This window comes from Rhinopithecus roxellana, chromosome 6 (assembly GCF_007565055.1).
Source record: "Rhinopithecus roxellana isolate Shanxi Qingling chromosome 6, ASM756505v1, whole genome shotgun sequence".
In the NCBI taxonomy this organism is placed as follows: domain Eukaryota; kingdom Metazoa; phylum Chordata; class Mammalia; order Primates; family Cercopithecidae; genus Rhinopithecus; species Rhinopithecus roxellana.
In genome coordinates, this window is record NC_044554.1 from 153,787,362 (window position 1) to 153,811,263 (window position 23,902).

Here is a 23,902-nt window from a genome sequence, read left to right on the forward strand (position 1 = left end):
CACTAGATAAAACGTCCAATTCTTACCTCCATTTCTAAGAGCTACAATTTCATATTCTTTTTTGTATTACTTTTAGGTAGTAAACTAGATTAAGCAAATCTAAAACTATCCAAGTATGGATTATCACATGTTTATTCATCGGCAAAAAGAGAAGTCAAAGGCCAGAGATCCTCAAAAGAAGAAATAAGCCAGTTAGCTTGAGTCTCTGTGGAAAAAGGCCAAAGAAACAATAGTGTGGAAATCACAGCCTAGGTCTTGAGTCAGTGTGTACAAATACCCCTCCACACTGTGGGTTACACAATCTAGGAAGATGCACCTGGCAATGCCTATATTCACTGTATCCTTAGAAGCCCATTAGGCAAAGAGATTTACCAATACATAGTCTGGATTGCTTAATACAAAAAGTACAGAAGCAGGAACACACATATGTGATAATGCAGAAATAAAAGTGCCTGGCTGTCTGTTGCAATGACTGATTTCTGGCAAGCTAATCAACCTCAATTCACATCACGTTTTTCTTGTCCAAGATGCAGAGAAGAGACTCACTCCTTCCATGAGAACTTTTAGATAATGCTGTGGTTAAAAAAAAAAAAAAAAAAAAAAAAAAAAAAAAAATCCCTCTTAATACATTCAAGCAGAATAACAAAGGACTTAGAAAAAATTCAATAGATGTTTTCATAAACTTGGAACTATGATCTGAATTCCCAAAGAATTATGAATGATTGAAAAGGGCTCATTAATACTCTGCCTTCTAGTTCCTACAAATCAAATTACTAAAGTACACAGCCGATTGGAAACACATTAAGGAAATGCTTTCACTATATATTTTTTAATTTCCTTTGCATGAAGTGTTACAGAGATAAAATGTTCAACCACAGGAACCCCTAGCACACTACAAATACTTAGGCCAAACCGAGAATGAATACAGTAAATTTTCAACAATGAAAACCAATATAAAACAATTTGGTCTAGCATAAATCTTACTGAACAAACGCACTTACAAGAGACGTGCCATGTGCATGTCTGATCCACTAACACAGACTCATTCAGATAATAAATAACTTGCTCTGAGAGATGGAGGCGGGGAAATCAGAGAACCAAAGCCAATTCATGTTAAGTCCAAGTAAATATGAAACGCCTGCCAAGTCTGCCAGTGGAGTTTCCAAATATGTTATATATTCTCATCATCTGAATTAAAAAACTGAAAGAAAGGGTAACTTTTTGCTGCTAATAGTGCAGGCAAGGATCTTGCCTTTTTTTTTTTTGGAGGAGGAAGTGTACCACAAAATCCATGTGGGCCAGGGTTAAGAGACTGTTCCCAAACAATGCCAGGTCATGTGCAAAGGGCTCCCAGGAGGAGCACCAGGCTGACTGAATTATTCCACTCTTTATGGGATAAAAGGTATTGGAATAAATGGTCCACAGTGCAAGGAACCCACCAGTGTTTTCTGCTTCAAGTAACTGTCACTGGGAAGCCTTGTTCCTCCACCATATTTTACCACATAAAGAAAGACTGGACAGTAATGCTGGAAAGTCGGACGAAGGTCACTTTGTGAAGTGCTCCATTGCTTAACCAATCTTGTTTACATGTCATTCTATCACATCTGAGTCCGTATAACAGATCTTCTCAAATGATGGATGAATCTGAGTGACTGAATAGACTCCAAAACATCTGTGAAAATCTCTTTAGTAAATGTAATCCACACCTTTTCCTTCTTCACCTACCCTCACTACCATCAACTACTTATGGAGACTTCAGTACATCAAGCATTAGAGTGGATTTCATATGAAAGGACTCTCAGAAAAAAAAGGTAATTAAAGAAATGACATTCTCATCGCTCTTTGGGTTTGTGTTCTCAGATAAACATGTTATTTTAATTCATGAAACTAACTTGAGCTAAATGAAGACTCAGATATACATACAATCAAAGCAAACATTGTATGTACTCCAAAAATAAATGACTTCTTAATTTCTGTTAGATAAATTTCTTTACAATTAATTCTATTTGCCACCAACTTTATGCTACTAATAGGGTAAACAGACAGTATCTTGCCCTATTTTTATTTAAATTACAGAGAGATGGAATATACTATCTCATATTGGCCATGGTAGAAAGAGATGCAGACAAAATTTTCCATCATACATCCAGGCATTGCTTCTCAAACTCCCTCTGGTGAGAGACCAGATTTGTTTTTGTTTTTGTTTGTTTGCTTTTTGGTTTTTGTTTTGAGATGGAGTTTTGCTCTCGTCTCCCAGGATAGAGTGCAATGGCACGATCTTGGCTCACTGCAACCTCCGCCTCTCAGGTTCAAGTGATTCTCCAGCCTCAGCCTCCTGAGTAGCTGGGATTACAGGTGCCTGCCACCACTGCCCGGCTAATTTTCATATTTTTAGTAGAAGACGGGGTTTCCCCATGTTGGCCAGACTGGTCTCGAACTCCTGACCTCAAGTGATCCGCCTGCCTCTGCTTCCCAAAGTGCTGGGATTACAGGCGTGAGCCACCGCGCCCTGACTTTGTTTTTGTTTTATAATCCAGTGTGGACTGATACTTTGATAAAATATAATAAAAGTGATTTACCAGAAAAAAACTGAATTTCAAAGAGACAAAATATAAGCCTAACTTTTATTATTACATGTAATAGGTACAGAATACACTACCAAATTGTATTAAACATTTCTGTTTACTGTCCATTTCTGTACTCATCTTATTGTAGACCAGCACCATGGACCACATTCTGGGACACATTCTGGGCTTAATTGCATTGAGAGGTATATTATGGGAGCAGGAGGAACAACTCAATGAAACAATACAAATATATTCAAATGTTGATGTTTAGAATAGAAGCAAACTTACAGATATTATAGTTTATCTCCTTCTTTTTACAGATGAGAAAATTTGCACAAAAAGGCTAAAGGGCTTACTCTAAAATAGAAGAAATTAGATTTGAAACTAACACTAGAATCCAAGTGCCATGTGAAAATTACATTTTTACAAGCAGGTCTAAACTGCTAGTACTATTTTAGCATTTTCTAATTCAGCATAATATCCTTTGCTTTGAGGACTTCATGGCCCAGGAATAAAACCAGCATTTGTCCATATAAAATTAAATCATAGCAGATCTAGTAATTAAATAAAAGAGTAAGTGACTGGAATAATTAGATGACTGGTCAGGTAAATATGCAGCAACCAGTAAAATAGCTTTTTTTTCTTTAAATATTTAAAAGAAAATCCCTATAAGGGATTTATAAACATTCACGAGTTTTCTTCTAGTGACAAAAAGCATTTGAGATTTTATAAGCTTCAATAAAACCATCAGTACTGCAGCGGGAGGTGTGGTAATTTTCTGATAAAATCACTACGATATCTTTAAACCAGCAGTTCTCAAGTGAGAGCGATTTTGCCTTTCATCCTAACCCCTACCCAGGGGACTTTGGGCAACATTAGGAGACATCTTGGGTTATCACAGCTGGAAGATACTGAGTGCCATAGGTATCTAATGGATAGAGGCCAGGGATGATGCTAAACATCTGACAATGCGCACCAAGGATCAACCAGCTCAAAATTTCGATTGTGCCAAAGATGAAAAACCCTGATTTAAACCATCACGCAAAGCTCAATGGTTCTTCCTTACATCTAAAATAATACAACAATGAGCCTAAATCAGCTACGCTTTTCTTTTGTATATATTTTGGCTTTCTTATGTTAATTCTTTTCAGGGTGGGAAAGAACTCCAGAGTATTTGTCCTAACATTCATATTATTGTGGAGAAGCTTGGCTTAGCCAACTAGTCAACTGAGAAAATGGGGTAATGAAAACAGGAAGAGCACAAATTAATTGAATCCACAGTTAAGCAATAAAACTCATTTTTCCTATTAGTTGTGACCTTTTTCAGTGGCCACATTATCCCCAGGGAGAAAGAATACCACACATTTTCATCATTCTGTTGTTAAAATAGCTGTTAAAAATCATCGGGACCATAAAAAAATGGCATCGGCCTTCTAATGAGCCTTAGCTGTGCCTAGTTTCTCCCATTTAGTCTTAATCCTCTCATTTTTCACATTAACATCAGTCAAATGGCAAAGAACTGGATCTTACCATTATGAATAACTTACCCCCTGGTACCCAAAGCCTTCACAACATGCCCCCAACCTACCTTTCCAGTTCTTTCCCTTCATCCCTAGAACTCCATGTCATTGCCTGGGGTTACCTTCACAGTGAATTCACAAGCTTCTGAATGCATGTTCAAGTTCCTCAACTAAGGCTGTCTGGCTTCTGACCCTACCATCCCTCCGCTAAAACTTTACTCTCTTGTGCTATAGCTGCCTTCTAAGGGTCCAAGAAAAAGAAACTCAGTCGTTATTGTCTGGAACCTCTTTTTGGAGGGCTGACTGGGTTTTCCTTCTTCAATGCCCTCCCACACCTTCTAGATGCTCTCTCCTAGTTACCTCTCCAACCTCTCTACTCCAGCCTCAGCTAAGCTGCTGGTTATTTCTTGCCTGCCTGGACTATTGCAACAGGCTCACTGACTGTTTCTTCTGCCTGTGGTAGGGACCTTTCTTAAGCCATCCTCCTACACAGCTGTCACTGTGTGCTCTTTCTGGCCTGCTCATGTCATTCACAATGACCAATGGTGCACAGCCTGACTGAGGTATAAACCAGGCCCATCCACCCCTAGCCCTTTTATTCTAGACAAATTGGATCAAAGTTTCCAAAAGTAGGAAGTGGAAGAGGAATCTAACATGTTGCCAGGATTGAAAACCATGGACCTTTACTAAACATCAAAGAGATCCCAGGTCTGGCCTCAACTCACCTCTTCATCCTCTCTTCTGCTGCTCCCAAACTTGTACTCCCTCCATTGCAGAGAAACTGTACTTAGAATTCTCCAAAACATGGCCAGAAGATCTCAACCTGAGATTTTGCACATGCTGATCCCTTATTGAAAAGCCTGGATCTCATCCATTTTCTCCATCTCCATTGTCCCACAAGGAAACCTAGGTCACCCAAGCTTTCCTTCCTTGCCTAATTCATCCTTTTTCGAGACTCAGCTTAAGATCATAGTCTCTGGGAAGCCTTCCATGAAACTTCCTCACTCAGGGTATGCTCCTGTGTTCTTTCTCCATGCACAATGTGAATTCCAAGTCCCTTTGTTTATGGGAAGGACTTGATAAATGTTTAATGTCATTGGTAATAAATAGTAGGCACCAACATACAGCTATTCCTACAAACCACAGAAATAGAACATAGAAAAGGTGACATTCGCTGGACCTCCTGTTTTCTCTTGGGTATGTGGGCCCATTCAACTCCTCTTCCAGAAACAGGAAAGCTTTCGTGGAGCTATTCAGATTAAGTGAACTTTCAGTAGAGTGCCTTTTCCTTTCAAAAACCTACTTTGGTTGCCCCACTACTGGTTTATTCTTGACTATTTTTTTAATAAGCACACAAACAGTCATATTTATTTAAATTAAACCAAACTGGGAGTCTTTGAAGTCATTTCATGCCACATGGCACAAGGAAACAGAGCAGACAGGTCTGCCATGCTTTGCTGCTTCCAGGCCACCTGATAGGGCACCCCTGCTCCCCTGGACTTGGTCAATAAGCCCCAAATTACCCCAACCCAATACAATTTGTTTAATGAACCACTTTTCAGACACTGTTCTCCAGAAACATATGGAAGTATAATCAAAAGGGATAAACATAAAATCTGACTATCCATTCTGGGGCTTAAACAGTGTCCTTAAGACTTCATTTGAAAACAGGCTTTTATTGCTCTTCGAGGCTGTATCTACCATGAATCCTGGAGGCAATTGAGCTTATTTTTGGCTAATGGGAATTTTATAGCCAAACCATTTCCTCAGTCTCAAGAGAAAGAATCAGGCCCATGAACTGAGTTCTTAAATAGTAGTGTGTGCTCCCTCACCACAAAAATTTTTTTCATTGCTTTTTCAGTTTCACTTCCAATTAGGAATTCAATATGTGATTGAAATGAAATAATTGGCAATAAAAAATGATAGAAAGCTATTTCACTTAATTTTTGATGATTTAATGAATAAACCCCAAATACGCAGAAATTTCAGATGAGTACAGTGAATCACTTGCAAATTCAACTCACTTCACCAGTATAAAGGAAGAAAAAAAACGTCCACATGACTTGCTTGGATTTCTAATCTTTGTGTTTACTGGAGACTGTAAAGTGATGAAATTGTGGCTCAGTCACAGAACTTTATAGTATCATAATAGATACAGTATCTGCCATTGACCATAAGGTAATACAATACATTCTATGAACCACAAATAAATTGGGATTCTAGTCAACAAAATATACTTTTGAATTTTTAGTGTAATTAATACAATAAAGGGAATATGCAATGCATTAAGGGAGAAAAATCCTTGCCACAACTTTTTATACATCACCCACCATTCTTGTGTTTGCTCTCTTCTCAGCATAAACACTTCTAAATATGGAAGTGCCTATTGCTTAGGCCTGAATCCCATTGAAAAAACCATCCCACCCTCAGCACCCCACTGTCAAGCACTCAGCCCTCATTGCCTCTCAAAAGGAAAAGAAGGAAGAACTAAGTTGAGTTCATGCTGAACAAAAATGGAGAAAGAAGGAAAATAGTATTACACCAGGAGAGACAGTCCTGTGAGATTATAAGGCAGGAAAACGTCACTGAAGGCCACTTCCAAAGATGAGGTACCAAAAACAATTTGAAAAATATTATACAAATAATCTTCCAACAGGAAAAGGGAAAAAAAATGAAAGAAAATTTAAATAATTGCATAATTATTATAGGTGAGGCATTGAACTTGGAGTTTTCACATAAAGGACTTAATTTCATTCTCATAAAAGCACTTGTATTAGTCTGTTCTCACACTGCTAATAAAGACATACACGAGACTGGGTAATGTGTAAAGAAAAGAAGTTTAATGGACTCACAGTCCCACAGGGCTGGGGAGGCCTCACAAGTAGAGTGGAAGATGAAGGAAGAGCAAAAGGACTTCTCACATGGCGGCAGGAGAGAGAGTGTGTCCAGAGGAACTCCCCTTCATAAAACCAGCATATCTTGTGAGATTTATCCACTACCATGAAGAACAGTATGAGGCAAATTGCCCCCATGATTCAATTATCTCCACCTGGCCCCACCCTTGATACATGGGGATTATCACATTTCAAAGTGAGATTTGGGTGGGGACACAGAGACAAACCATATTAGCACTATAGAACAGATAACAAGGACCTTGTAGTGCAAAGGGAGCACATCTAACTCCACAACAGATAACATTTTACCCCCGGTATTTAGAAATAAGGGAACCAAGCTTCAGAAAAGTGCAATTACTTTGGGAACAAATGGCCCCTCTTCTGCCTTACTCTAAAAGCCATGTTCCATTCACTATTTGGGTTGTGCTAGACACAAAGAAGGAGTTCAGAAAGTGGTAGCTTCAGTAGTAAAAGTGTTGTCCCTGGGGAAGATGGCATGCTTCCTTTCAATGAGACTTTAAAAGGATGTTCCAGTGGTGGTAGAAAGCCAGTATTTAAGGTTAAATGCAGATTTTGCGGCTGGAGTGGTAAGAGCTGATTTTGAGGACTTAGTTTGAACTCTGTTCTAAATGTATTTACATTTGGCTACCAACTATGCTAAGCCTTGGGCCTTTCAACATTAGAAAGCAACAAATAATGAGGGCTCAAAGCATCAACTTCAAACATCTAATGGTGAATTCATACATTTTTCATAATAGGAACATGTTTTGCAATGGGATTCAGCCCTGAGCAACAGGCACTCCCATATTTAGAAGTGTTTATGCTAAGAAGACAGCAAATGCAAGAATGGTGGGTGATGTATAAAAAGTTGCAGCAAGGACTCTTCTCCCTTAATGCATTTCATAATAGGAACATGTTTCTAGTTTGGGGTGCATAGTAGCAGCCTAAGAAACTAAGATTTATTTAAAGACAACAAACAACCAACAACCTCATAAGAAAAATTACGGTGGCTAAAGACAAAAAGTCAAGAATGGAACCCTCAGTTTCCTCAAAGTAATTTCAAAGACATCAGTGACAGTGTAAAGAATAAATGCATTATCTACAACACACATATGAAACACCATCTGTGTCACTAATGCATTATCCTGCATGATTTTTATACTTTGGAAAGCATATTACTTAATGTAAACTCTCTGGCTGATTAAATAGGGTGTTCAGGACTCATCAGGAAAAGTTGTCAAAAATACTCCACCATCACTCTTTTATTTTTAATTCTGAAATATAGATTCACAGAAAAGTGCAAACAAATATACAGGGAGGTTCTATGCACCCTTTGCCCAACCTCCTCCAGTGTTAACATCTTGTATAACTACAGGACAGCAGCAAAACAAGGAAATTGACAATTGTGCAATCCACAAAGCTTATTCAGATTTTTCCCAGTTTTACACGCACTCACTTGTGTCTGTCTGGGTGTGTGTTTCTGTGCAGTTTTATTATGTGTATATTCTTGTAACCACGTAACATACAGAATTGTTTCATCACAACAAGACTCCCTCAAGCTATTCGTTTATAACAACACTCAGTCTGTTTCTTGCCTCTGTCTCTAACCCCTGGCAACCACTAGTCAGCTCTCCATTTCTATAATTTTGTTACTCAAGAATATTAAAGGAATCATCTAGCATGTAGCCTTTTGAGGTTGACTCTTTTCTCTCTGAATAATTCTTCTGAGCTCCATCCAACTTGCTGCATGTATCAATTGTTTGTTCCTTTTTATTGCTGAGTATCCATACCATTCCTTGGTATGGATATACCACAGCTGGTTTAACCACTCACCCACTGAAGGGCATCTGGGCTGTTTCCAGTATTTTACCTTTTACAAATAATGCTGTCATGAACATTTGTTCATTGTTTCACTGGCATAAATACTCAAGAGTGCAATTACTGGGTCATGAGGTAAGTGTATGTCTAGTTCTTTAAGAAACTGTCATACTGACTTCCAGGGTGGCCGAACAATCATTTGACATTTTCACCAGCAATGTATGAGAGATTTTCCACATCTTCACCAGCATTTGGTGTTATCACTCTACAGCTGACCCTTGACCAACCTTCTTGAAGTCAAAAATTCAATATAACTTTTGATTCCCCAAAAATGTAACTACTAAGAGACTACTGCTGACCAGAAGCCTTACCAATAACATAGTTGATTAATATGTATTTTGTATGTTATGTGTATTATACACTGTATTCTTACAATAAAGTAAGCTAGAGAAAAGAAAATGTTATTGAGAAAGTCATAAGGAAGAGAAAACGTATTTACTCTTCATTAAGTAGAAGTGGATAATCATACATGTCTTCATCCTCATCACATTAATGTAGATGGAGGAAGTCGAGGGGTTGGTCTTGCTGTCTCAGGGGTGGCAGAGGTGGAAAAAGTGGAGGAGGTGGAGGAGGTGGAAGGAGAGACAGGAGAGGCAGGGACACTTGGGTGTAACTTTTATTGAAAAAGATCTGTGTGTGAATGGACTCACAGAGTTGAAACCCATGTTGTCCAAGGGTTTGATGTTTATATTTTTAGCAATATTGATAAGTGAGTTAATATTTTCTTGTAGCTTTAACTGCATTTTCCTGATAGCTAATGATGTTAAACATCTTTTTATGCACTTCATTGCCACCTGTATATACTCTGATGAAATGTCTCTTCATATCTTTTGCCCATTTCTAAATAGATTTTTTGTTGTCCTCACAAAGCTTCTGTAGAACAAATAGTTGTTATATTGATGAGGTAAATTTATCAATTTTTCGTTTTTATGAACAGTGCTTTTGGTGTCAAGTCTGAAAACTCCGCCTAGCTCTAGGTCGCAAATATTCTCCTACATATGTTTTCTACGAGTTTTACAGTTTTCCATTTCACATTTAAGTTTGTGGTTAATTTTGACCTAATCATATGATGTATAAAGTTTAGGTGAGGTGTTTGTTTTTTGTGTGTTTTTTTGTTTGTTATGTTTGTTTATGAACAGCTCACTGCTCCAGCGCCATGTGTTTAAAAAGCTAGCCTTCTTCCATCAGATTGCTTTGGCATTTTGTTAAAAATCAGGTGGATATATTTCTGTCTTAGTCCGGGTTCTTCATTCGATTCTACTGATCTGTGTGTCCATCCCTCTGTCCATTCCATGTTGTCTTTATTACTGTAGCTGTACTACACACGTTGAAATTGGGTAGACTGATTCCTCTCACTGTATTCTTGTGTTTCAAGGTTGTTTCAGTTATTCTAGGTCCTTTGCCTTTTCATGCAAATTTTAGAATAAGCTTGTCTATGTCTACAAAATACCCCTGCTAGGTGCTTTTTAGACCATTTAAAAAATTACTTATATGGAAATATCAGGTTTGATCTATGCCTCATTGAGAAGCCTCTTTAACTGTGGAATGAAGCCTGCTTATGTTTGCCAAGTACACTTTTGGGAAGCGTTTTTCCACGAGTAGTCCAAGGACTAAGGGCATTCCTAGGGGGCCTGTGAAAACACATATTCCTGTACCCATCTTTTTCTTCTTATCTACCACCTCCTTCACCTGGGCTCTTTGCTGGAGAGGCTGAGCTGAGACTCATTTGCTTGGGATGATTTTAGAACTGTGCAGCCAGCAGAAGAGACATCTGATTCAACAGTGCAACACTGTACAGAGTCTTCTGGAAGTCTGTGTGGCTGCCTCTGATTTCATCCCATGAGATCAGAGGGGTTCTTTGTTACATTTGAAGCATGGGTAGATTCGCTCATTAAAGAGAAAAATTCACCCATTCTAAAAACAGGACAAAACTGATAAAGGCCTTGGCCAGGCACGGTGGCTCACACCTGTAATCCCAGCACTTTGGGAGGCTGAGGCGGGCGAATCACCTGAGGTCGAGAGTTTGAGACCAGCCTGACCAACATGGAGAAACCCCATCTCTACTAAAAATACAAAATTATCCTGGTGTGGTAGCAGGCGCCTGTAATCTCAGTTACTGCGGGGAGGCTGAGGGAGGAGAATCGCTTGAACCCAGCAGGTGGAAGTTGCGGAGAGCCAAGATCACGCCATTGCACTCCAGCCTGGGCAACAAGAGTGAAACTCCATCTCAAAAAAAAAAAAAAAAAAAAAAAAAAAATTCGATAAAGGCCTTAACCTATGCGCAGGAGCCTGCCCTGTGGAAGAGACTGCCAAATATCTGTCAAGAAAAGCAGCTACTGACCCATGTGATCACACCAGGAGAGGAATGAGGAGAAACCTCCACACCATAAGCCCATACCTCATCCAAGCTGGAGCTAAAGCAGGCACTCATGGGAGCTGTACTGGAATCTCCTGCACTCCCTGAATCTCAGAGCAACCATTGATTTCTGAATTTTAGTTTATCACCAAAGGCTTATACTTTTACCTTGTATTTCTTTCATTAGAAACTCTTGTTAAAAAGAAGAGAAATGTCAAACACCTGGCTTGTAATCAGTGGTGTGCTTCCCATATTTAACAGCCAGCTCTCTAAGAGGAAAAAGCCCTGACTTCGAAACGCATTCTGATTTCCAAGGTATGAATACTCCCACCGTGGTCAATTCCTGGCAACTAAGGTGATATCAAGAAAAACAGTGTGGGGAAGATAAGCACATCAGCACATCACGGTTTATAGTACTATATATTTTAACAGTAGGTGCCAATGGCTCTGTGAAACCTTTTATCTTCCTAACAGAAGACCATGAACTTTTGGGTAGAGTTTAGGGTATTTTATTAGCATTTGAGGTCATGCTGTTAATTCCATATACCTAGATAGAAATAGTTAAGCATACTGACAGTCACATATTTTCAGTTTGTGGCATTATGTCTGGCTCTCCTTCTCCTAAACTTGGTATATACAACACATCGTTTAACCAGGAGAACATTCATTCCAGGGGCTCCCAAGCCTGCTGAACATCAGAACCACCTAGGGGGCGAATTCAGAATATAGATGCCCAGTGGAGTCTATACAAATGTCTATCAACAAATGAGTGGATAAACAAAATGCAGTATATTCATACAATGGGCTATTACTAGCCTTTTAAGGAATACAATTCTAATACCTGCTACAACATGGATAAACCTTGAAGACATTATGCTAAGTGACAGAAGCCAGACACAAAAGGACAAATATTGTCTGACTGCACTTATATGCGGTACCTAAAATAGGCAAATTCATAAAGACAGAAAGTGAAATGCAGGCTACCAAGGGCTGAGGGGAGGAGAGAAAGAGGAGATGTTGTTTAATGGGTACAGAGGTTCAGTTTGAGATGATGACAAAGTTCTAGAAATAGATAGTGGTAATGGTTGCTCAACAATGTGAATGTACTTAATGCCATCGAATTGTATATTTTAAAATGATCAAAATGGTAAATTTTATGCTATGTGTGTCTTGCCATATAAAAGAACACAGTTGCCTGGACCTCCTCGTTGGGGATTATGATTCATTTGGTCTGGAGTGGGGCTCAGGCTCTGAGTATTTTACAAGCAGTCCTGGCAATTCTGAGACACAAGCAGGTTCAGGATCCACTAATCTAGTCCAGCCCCTGCATGATACAGAGGGGAAAACAAAGGTTCTGAAAGAAACGTCTTGGCCAAGGTCAAGTAACTAGAATTAGCAGAGTCAAGAATTGATTCCCCATCTAATTCCAAATCCTGTCTTCTTTTCACTTCATTCTTCAAATAACTGAGGGTCTTCATGACTATTATACAATCCTCAGGCTGTAAGGCTTAGAAGTTCCCTGTCTAGATGTCTGAAAATATTAACCGGGCTGGGCTTTTGCCCTCAGCTGCTCTGTGTGGCCTTGCCTCTCAAGGTCTGAAGATGTTTGCCTTGCTTCTGCATTCACAGTCTCATCAAGGTGGTCATGCCACATTCCCCGGAACCCGATATATTAAAAACTCACAGTGCAGGTTTGGAGGATGCCTGGACACTCTCAGACAGTCAGAGGACTGCCTCATGTGTTCAGCATCAGCCAGTCAATGCCCAAACATGTCTGCAGATAAACATCTTCAGCCCTCCAACCACCAACCTACTAGAAACATAATTAGCTGGCTCTGGCCTAAATAAGCTCATACGGGGAGAAGGAGACACTCAAGTTCATGAACATATCAATGTACATTGTTCACCTTCATTATCATATTAGTCTTGTTAAACATCAATCTCTCTAGCAGACAGATTTCTAAGCCAATACACATTAGCTCTAAGGTGAGGTTCCTCTCCAAAACAAATCTAGAACATTCAATTCTAAAAAGAAAAAAAAAAAAGGAATCAACTTCTGAAGAAACTACAAGAGTATTCTCTGATTAAAGTCCAGTGGGAACATTTACCATTCAGCATCATGATCATTTTTAAAATAACAATCAGATGCCTGCACACTCATGCATCTTCCTCAATAGATGCATGTCACATATATGGACATACTTTCAGTTTCAGAGTTGACAAATTTAAGCAGCAAATAAAAGAGAACCTAGACAGACTGCAGGGCCTTCAGTGTCAAATCATTCCTTTCCTGGGGTTTCTGATGATGCACCCCAAGTTTCTACCTAGAATACCTCACTTTATTCTCTCAGCTTTATGGCCCTCCATGAAACAATGTCATTAGAAACCTCAGAGGAGATAAGAATGTTTTGGTTCCAAAACATTTTGAGATGATAAGCATCACTGTGATTTTATTCTCACAGTGAAATATACTATAAGACAGGGAGAGGGAAAAAACCATCTTAAAGTGCTGAGCACTTTACTCCTCATGGCAGGTACGCTATAAGCAGTCGCAGAATCATTTTAAGAGCAGCTGCAGAAAACCCAAAGCTACATTAAAGGTTCATTTTATGTGATGTTATAAAAGAAAGCAGATAATCACATCAAAATTATAGTACCTTGGAAATCTGAAGTCCTAATTGCATAATATTACTGGTGGCTTTGCACAAAACAAAGATCTACTAAAAATTACATTTAGGTGATCAGTAAGTTTATTAGTACTATACTATACTACAGCCACTACCATATGAAAATATACTTAAACTGTGGTGGTTTTAATTATCTTTTTAAACCTCTATGGAATTCAAAGAGGGAACAATAAAATATCAAGGACCTGGAACTCGTTGGTAGACATTCAGTCATTTTTCAAATCCCTATTTATCCATTCTCATTCTCTCCCTATCACTCTCACTCAACTTCAACTACCACCCTCCTCCACCATGGCCAGGAACAGTTGGAACCATTTAATGTGAGTCAACAGTACTACACGAAATATGCTCATGACATCATGAGACACACGCTGAACTAGGAAGCTTGAAACTTAGTTCCATTTTTCCCATCTTTCTCTTATTCCCTTTTATCCATCATATATTCAGGGGGCAGCCAGTCTGTACCAGGCACAGTGATCAGAGCTGAAAATACTATCATCCCTACCCTCCCAAAACTTCCAGTTTAGCATGAGCTCCAGAAAATCAAAATGCTGAATCACAATTGAGGTTAGCGTTAAGAAGAAAAGATATTTAATTGTACAGCAAGTACCCATGCATGCCGGGAAGGAATGTCCAAAGTGAAATCTAAAAAATGGGTCAAAGTCAGTTCTATAACACAGGGCAGAAAAGCACTCCAAGCAAAGGTTAGAGTATGTTCAAAATTCCATGGCAGGAAGTAAGTACAAAACATTGAGAGAAACAGAAGAAAGCCTCCTGGCCAGGTGCAGTGGCTCACACCTGTTATCCCAGCACTTTAGGAGGCCAAGGCGGGTGGATCACTTGAGGTCAGGAGTTCAAGACCAGCCTGGCCAACATGGTGAAAACCCATCTCTACTAAAAACACAAAAATTAGCTTGGCGTGGTAGGGCATGCCTGTAGTCCCAGCTACTCAGAAGGCTGAGGCAGGAAAATCCACTGAACCTGGAAGGCAGAGGCTGCAGTGAGCTGAGATCCTGCCATTGCACTCCAGGCTGGGCAGCAGAGACAGAATCCATCTCAAAAAAAAAAAATCCTACCAGAAGTGCTGAAGAAGATGGGGAGACAGGGGAGAGCAAGATCCAGATCTTGCAAGGCTTGGTGGCCACCTAACCAGAGGAGGAGAAGGAATGGCCAAAAGCAAGCAAGCGTTTGCTAGCTTGTACTGTGTGCACTGATGGGCAAGCTATCTTCTAGCTGTATCATTCTCGATAGATGCTTCTACTTACCATGTGTCCCAAAGCCGCTCTGGCTATGGTTGGTAGAATTCCAAGATGTATCCAACCCCTGATACATCTACTTTGTGCAATCCTTCCCTTGAGTGTGGGCAAAACCTGTGAATGTGATGGATGTCACTCCCATGATTAGATTGTGACCAGAAATTGTGCAGGTGTAACTTGAGTTAATATCCCAAGTGGGCCTGACCTACTAAGTGAGCCTTAGAAAGGGTCTACAAGTCATAAAGGTCCTCTCTTGCTGGCTTTGAAGAAGGAAGCCACTCTGCAGCTGCAAGGAACTTAATTCTGCCGACAGCCACGTGAGCTTAGAAGAGGACCCTGAGCCTCAGATGAGACCAGCCCTGGATGACATCGTAATTGCAGGCTTTTGAGACCCAGCTAAGCTGTGCCCAGAACCCCAACCCACAGAAACTGTGGGTTAATAAATGACAAACTTTAGGCCATTAAGTTTGTCATAGCTTGTTGTCCATCAATAGAAAATTAGTATGTTGGCCATCAGCAGCAGAAGGAGGCTCTGGGAGGCTTGAAGTCTCTGAGACTACCCCCATTCTGATATGGCTGTCAGGCACTTTGCATATGAGACATCAGGGAGACCAGAACTACCACCCTACTCCACCAGGGCCAGGAACGTTCACAATTTGGCGCACTTTAGAAAGTGAAAACGGATGTGCCAGAAGTCCACAGCAAGCCTTAGAAATCTAATCTTCTAACTTAAAGGCAACCACAAACTCGCCCCTTAAACTGCCTTCCAAAAGTCTACAAAATCTAAAAGACAAAGCCCAGGAATAAAAGGGTTGAGACAAATTTGACAAGGAAAGCTGATCTCTGTTTCAAGTTTCCTTACTAATTTTAACAACAAAAACAGCTTTTTGTGAAGTATGATTTTAATGTTAACAAGGTCCTTTTAAACAAATAGGGTCATTTTTATTGAAATGCCAAAATAACCTGGTTTATATTATGGGTAACCAATCTATGAATTGTAACATTTTATACATCTTTTTTTGGTTAGAGAAAAAGATCAGGGGAAAGAAATCCCTCTTGTTTTTTTGTCTTGTTTCTTTCTTGTCTTGAAAAACATATTAACAACCTCCACTCAAATTTCTGGGGCCAGGTGGATAAAATTATTTAAACTGCATAGGTTAATTTATCTATGCAGGCATTCCAGAATCTAACAACTTTCATCAGGAAGCACGTGAGAAATTCTCTTAAGTGCAATATCATGGAAAAAATGTGACACTGGAAGTGAGTAACTCAATAGTGGGGAGGGAATGCAATCTCCAAAGATGTTTTAAGTGGCAGTTTAGAGTCTCAGCATTAAATTAGCTAAGAGTAAAGCTAGAGACTTCTATTTTGTTAGAAATGAAACATACACACACACACACACACACACACACACACACACACACAAAGAAATGAAACATGCACGCAGAGAGAGAGTATGCAGAGGCTGGCTCTGGAAGGATCCCCAAGAACCTGGTACAAAGACTGTCTCCAGGACAAAGTCGCTGGGGTCAAGAGTGGGAGGGAAACTTACTTTTACTATAGATATTTTTGGGTGTTTTTAAGTGTGTCATTGCATGACCTATTTAAGATATTGTATGCAGCCAAGCACACACATACACACACAAGAGCAAAGCTCATCTCAATTGTCTCACTGGAACACTGCTGCAGTAATAAGCAGTCATGAGTACTACTGAGGGAAAAAATAATTAAGTTGAGGGTTCCCAGATAAAGGACAATTAGTAAGAAAAGCCACTGGTTCCTAAGCTACATGTTGTCAGTCACCTCCAAAAGCCTCTCTGCCCACATACTTTCTTTGAAATTTTTGGTCCCCCAGACTATAATCAGTCCTGGAGGGATAAAGGGGCTGTGCCCAGGTGAAGAACTGCCGAGTTCATTTCTTTCTCTCTCTCTCTCTCTCCCTCTCTCTCTCTTTCTCTCTCTCTCTTTCATTTATCTCTAGAGCCATCACAACTCATCTCTCCTCTTTCCTGCTTATCTCACAGGCAGTATGATATTTTATTAGTCCATTCCCACATTATTATAAAGAAACACCTAAGACTGGGTAGTTTATAAAGAAAGGAGTTTTAATTCATTTACAGTTCCTCTGGCTGTACAGAAGGCATGGCTGGGAAGGCCTTAGGAAACTTACAATCATGGCAGAAGGCAAAGGGGAAGCAGGCACCATCTTCACATGGCCAGTAGGAGACAGAGCAAAGGAAGAAGTGCCACACACTTTTAAACAACCAGATCTCGTGAGAACTCACTCACTATCATGAGAACAGTAAGCGGGAAACCCACCTTCATGATCCAGTCACCTTCCACCAGGTGCCTTCTCCAACACTGAAGATCATAATTCAACATAAGATTTGGGTAGGGACACAGAGCCAAACCATATTATATGCCAAGCAAGAAGAATGGGACAGTGGGAGTCAGAAGACCCCCTCTGCCTCTGAGCAATTGTACAATCTCTGTCATCATGTAAGTTTTCCTGTCTGCTAAATCAGAAGAGTAATCACCACTACCTCAGGACTGAATACAACTCTGTCTATGAAAGCCTAAGATTGGATCATTGTCTTCTCTTCCAAAGTATTCTCTAAACCTCTTTCACAGTATAGTTTACGTGATTGACAGACCTTTCAGGGAAAGGCAACTAATTTCTTATTTGGTAGGCAAAACCTGGGGCAAAGAGTATCCAGGTTGATTAGATATAATAACTACCAGAGAATTTGGCCATGTCCAAAAGAAAGGAAAGCAGAGGTTGAGGAAAGAACTACTCTTTTGTTTGGGCAGCAGACAATGCATGGTTATGATTGCCAAAATAAGTTTGTACCAAAATAAAAGTAAGCAACCAGATGGCACATGGCTAACTCAACCTTTCCATCTTAAAACATTTCAACAATAAAACAACTCACTCTGTCAACACAGAAAGTGTGATTATTTTCATATAAGAGATTTTTTAAGTGTTTATTTCTATATATGGTAAGTAGCTGGTTCCCTCCAAAACAACCACATGGCAATATTCTGAAAGGCATGATCTTCTTCCAGGTCATTCTTGAAGCAGCACTGAGAAAAGGTCCCTTATTCATGACCTTGTGTTATATAAAAGGCAATCTATAGTTAATAATGCTTAATCTATTACCATTATTCATAGTACCCCTTTACATTGGTCAGTATTGGTCTATAGAAATGAGCTCAATTCTCTTAAATTTCACAATGCATGTTTTGCTCTTTAATTCTTATTTATCAGAACCTAGGGCAGTTGACCTCATTTTGGAAATCAATGTGCAAATATTTATATTTTGCATTTTTCTTTTCATGAGACATCATAGGATTTCTAAAATCAAATATAAAAGTTAAACTATTAAAAAATGCAACCTATGGGATCATAACCAATAGAAAAACAAGACAAAACACAGAAAAATCAAAGACAAGAAAAGATTATGGAAAATAAACCCCCCTTGACAAATGAAAGACTTTTTTTTCAATCCTTCATCAAACTCTTGTGGACAATTAATATTTCAAGCTCTATATGAAGAAAGAAGATGGAATTTGACCTATAAATGTCTGAAACACACCTTATTCATTTATGATCTACTAATAACAAACATATATTCAGATAACAAGCACATTATTGTTCATGAAAGAACCCCACATTAAAGGGTGATTTTCAGTCCAAGTAAATACAGAAAAGCTGCCAAAACCATCTGTTTGACTCCCGATGATCTCATTTGTTTTCATCAAACAATATCGAGTTTTTTCAAATTAGATTAATCTTCTGCCCAGTTGTTAGGCTATTTGGATAAAAATGCATAACTATTATTAACATAAAAATAATCTCAAAAGCATACTGAAATACTTGCCTGAGAGAAATTGGTTATAATTTACTTACTTTTTTGTTTTAAATAATATTCTGGCTTCATAAAAGCTAAGGACAATTTGGTAAGCAGCACTATTCTATAAATACCTGGCCCGTGGATTCATAAATAATTGTTAAATTAATGAACAAATGGAATATATGAGCAATGCAATTAAAGAAAACAGAAACACAAATGCATGCACACACAAAACCTTTCTAAGTGTGCGTTTGAACTATGACTTTTCACATTTCTGTCCTTAAGCAGATGTTCTCTCCTACCATTGCCTTTTCAAAATCAGCATTTTTTCAGGAGGAAAATAAGTAAAAGTCATGATAGGATTCTGATATCTTTTTGTGTGACCCCTCTACTCCTCCTCAAACAATCAACAAACAAACAAAAACGTATTACAGATTTGTTTTAAATCAGATTTGTTTAATTCAAGGAAGCCTAGAAACTGGTACCTTAACAAGCTCCCCAGGTGATTTTGAGTGGCAGGCAATGACTAAGACCTATGTCATGCCTTTGTGTGTGCCAGAACCTTCACCCGGGAGCCTTCTGCAGAGCAGCCCTTTTTGAATGTGATTACCTTTCACTTGTTCATATAAACACATTGCTTTTCTGGAAAGCCTTCCCAGGCACATCCCTGATTCCGTGCCTGCTAGCTATCCTCCTTCCCTTCTGATATGGTTTGGCTGTGTTCCTATCCAAATCTTATCTTGAATTGTAATGCCCATAATCCTCACATGTCATGGGAGGGACCCAGTGGGACGTAATTGAATCATGGGGGCGGTTTCCCCCGTGCTGTTCTCATGATAGTAAGTTCTCACGAGATCTGATGGTTTTATAAGTGTCTGGCATTTCCCCTGCTGGCTCTCATTCTCTCTCCTACTGCCCTGTGAAGAGGTGCTTTCTGCCATGATTGTAAGTTTCCTGAGGCCTCCCTAGCCATGTTGTCAACTAAACCTCTTATAAGATACCCAGTCTTGGGTATTTCCTCATAGCAATGTGGGAATGGACTAAAACGTCTTCCCTCTGCACTCAGGCATGCCTTCCCCAGAGAACTTTCCAACCAGATGGTACTTCTCTATGTCCCCTTAATGAAGCAAGCTCCTTGAGGATATGGTCACCCTCTTTTTCATCCTGGGTCACTAATGCCTTGGCAAATGAATGACTGAACTTCTCCAGGCCCTCATTTTCTTACAACATAAGATAGAAATCATCTCACTGTTGTGATGACTTAGTGGTAAGCATAAACCAACTAACTTGGTATCCAGCAATAGGGAGCATAAGTCCTTCTAGAACTTCCATGAAGATAACAGATGGAGGTAAAGGTCTTAAAATCAACCAGATAATTACACTTCACAATCTGCAGTACTTCAACAATACTACATGGACAGGCAGATGGCTGCCACAGTTTTCATGAGCCTCAGGATGAGAGCTCTTGGTAGACAAAAGCAGTAACACTGGTCGGGCATGGTGGCTCCCAGCACTTTGGGAAGCCAAGGTGGGTGGATTACCTGAGATCAGGAGTTCAAGACCAGCCTGGCCAACATGGCAAAACCCTGTCTCTACTAAAAATACAAAAAAAATTAGCCTGCTTGGTGGCGGGCACCTATAATCCCAGTTGTTTGGGAGGCTGAGGCAAGAGAATCACTTGAACCCAGCAGTCGAAGGTTGCAGTGAGCCAAGATTGCACCACTGCACTCCAACCTAGGTGACAGAGTGGGACTCTGTCTCAAAAAAAAAAGAAAAAAAAAAAAAAAAAAGGCCGGGTGCAGTGGCTCACGCCTGTAATCCCAGCACTTTGGGGGGCCAAGGCAGGCGGATCACGAAGTCAGGAGATCAAGACCATCCTGGCTAATGCGGTGAAACCCTGTCTCTACTAAAAATACAAAACATAAGCTAAGGCGTGTTGGCGGGCGCCTGTAGTCCAGCTACTCGGGAGGCTGAGGCAGGAGAATGGCGTGAACCTAGGAGGCAGAGCTTGCAGTGAGCCGAGATCGCGCCACTACACTCCAGCCTGGGCGACAGAGTGAGACTCCATCTCAAAAAAGAAAAAAAATAGTAACACTTTCCTTCACACTAGAAGGTGATCAACATATAAAATTATGTTTTCCTGCAGGAACAATGTCATTTCTGAGGAGCTGTATTCTGATCGGCATCCTGGCCTTAAAGAATAGGAACTACCCGTGAAGACCCATCAAGAACAGGTATAGTAGTAAAGACCAACTTACAATATATATAAACTTCTGTAATTATTTAAAGGAATAAAATGACATCCCACATAATTATAAATAACTATGCACATTAATTACAGAAGTAGCTCACACAGATAAAGTACACATAGAATAAACTATAAATAGAAACTATAGAGTAATTTGAGGAATTTTAAATAAGCCAAATTTCTTAAGAGACTAACCAAGCAAAAAATGAGATGATAACATGCCTTCTTCTCTCATACTTTCCCTGTATTAGAAGTTTCAAAACTAACAAAAAAATAATAATAATTTCTGAGCGATTTCAAAGGTTTCTAATGCAGAATATGTTTTATGATTAGGATGACAAAAATGATAACAATAATATTTCCCATTGAGAAAATCATTTTTAGGCTGGGCACTGTGGCTCATACCTGTCATCCCAGCACTTTGGGAGGCCAGTGCAGGTGGATCACTTGAGGCCAGGAGTTGGAAATGAGCCTGGCCAACACAGTGAAACCTCATCTCTACTAAAAATACCAAAAAAATTTCCGGGCATTGTGGCACACACCTGTAATCCCAGCTACTTGGGAGACTGAGGCATGAGAATCACTTGGACCCAGGAGACAGAGGTTGCAGTGAGCCGAGATCGCACTGCTGCACTCCAGCCTGGGTGACAGAGAGAGACCTGTCTCAAAAATAATAATAATAATTAATCTAAAAATAAATAAAAATAGAAGAAAAAAATTATTCTTCAAAATAAGAGGCCAGTAAAACATTCCCCACATTTTTCATCTGGCCTATATTCTAAATTTAGTCCGTTCTATCACTGAAGTTCTGCAATACTGGACCAAATTCTGTGATAACACTACCATTTAAGTGTTAACTTGTTGACAACTGTCAGTGCTTGCTACACTTTATTGTAGTAAACACAACAGCAATTGATGACACTCAGGCTCTTTAAACAGAGCTTGATACCACTTCTCACCAAACCACCAAAAGGGAGAGGAACATATCCCCGGTAATATGGGGAAATCCAGAGCAGGAGAGAACTGGGTCAGGAGTGTGAATGTACGGTCTGAAGTGGGGGAATTCGCTAGATGGAATGGAAATCAGGGAAGGCAAGGATATCCAAACAGGTCTAAATTTTGCCACGTGTGAAGCCAGCTTTCCCTCCTAAAGTCTATCATCTTTTATGGAGAAAGGGCTTAAAAACTGTCAGGGAAGAGGGAAAGAGAATAGCCTTGTCTTTTTCGGAGCCATTTAGTAAAAATGTCCATCATAGTTTGACACATGCACACCTCTTCTCTCAACCCTGTGATTTCTAGGTCTCTGTCCTTGAGGAACACATAGGCCTGACAGGAATGACACACATAGGCCTGACAGGAATGACAAGCTGGTTCCCTGCAGCTTTGCAAAAACTCAAAATCTAAATGGCTATCAATAGGGAGGTGTTAGATGAATTACTCTATATCTATTCTATGGAATCCATACAAGAATTGAAAAAGCATGAACCGGCCTAGGAAAATTCCTAAGTCACATTGTTGTTGATTTTTGGGTTTTTTGTTCTTTTGTTTGGGTTTTTTTTTTTTTTCTGGCCAAAGCAAACTGCAAAAGACCATTTCTTTCCATTTATGTAAAAATAAGAGTACACAGACAAAATTACATATACATGTAATAAACTGAAAAAGATCTGGAAAACACACAACAAATTGGTAACAGTTGTTATTTCTGAGCAGAGTGGGTTTCACAGGCTCAAAAAGAACTTCTTTCTCCTTTCTTGTTTAACTTTTTTTAGTACAATAATATATTAATGTAGTGTTTAATTAAATTTAAAACTAAACATAATTGTGCCGTGGAAGGAAAGGAGAATGAGAGAGAAGTCAGAAGGGAAAAAGAAAAGAAAGTTCCAACAAATCATGGGAGGACGTGAGCCAGTTCTTGGGGTTCAAGTCCCCCCACTCCCATTTACTTACACAATCAAAGAACTGGGAAAGATAAGCATTCCCCAGCACTTCAACATCAGAGTGATGTTTTCTTGGTCATTATCTGTTGTTTTCCTTTATTTCTTTTTTAATCGTTCTAGTGATTTTCAAAATAGGAAAAGAGCAAAGGGTCAAAGAGAAAACATGGTCTCCCACTACAAAAGGTAAAGAGATTTTTCATGCTTACATGGTCTTAAGCTTGATTTTTCTCAAGAGTATTGACCAGGACAGGTAATGACTATCAGACTCTAAAAGCTGTGGGATGTGGTTCTCATTTCTCCATTAGGAAGGCCAACCCTCTCTCTTTTTTTCCGTTGTCTGGTAGCTGTGGTCCTCAAGCCTGTCTGCATAAGGGTCTCAGTGGAAACTCAAAAACACTACAGTCAGGGGCCCAGGCTGGGTGCTGCTGATACAGCAGGCCTGCAAGCCTAATGGTGAGACCACCTGGGTCTGTCTCCTATCTCTGTCACTTACTAGCTCTGTGACATTGGGAAAGTCACTAAGGCTCTCAGTGTCACCATTTTTCCATCTATAAAATGGGGCTGACCTTGTGAGGATTCAGTGCCTGCCTCTAAGTAAGTACCACTAGGAGTACTACCTGCTGCTGTTTTGATGAAGAGGAGGATCATCTTGCTGACCTGGCAAGCCCCAGGAATCTGCATTCTAACTGCTGCTTCTGTGATCCA

The 23,902-nt window shown here is 39.6% G+C and overlaps 1 protein-coding gene across 1 annotated transcript in view; it reads right to left on the reverse strand.

Moving 5' to 3' along the window:
• Positions 1–23,902, reverse strand: part of BMPER (BMP binding endothelial regulator) — a 252,570-nt gene that overhangs the window by 190,537 nt on the left and 38,131 nt on the right. The window lies entirely within an intron of this gene.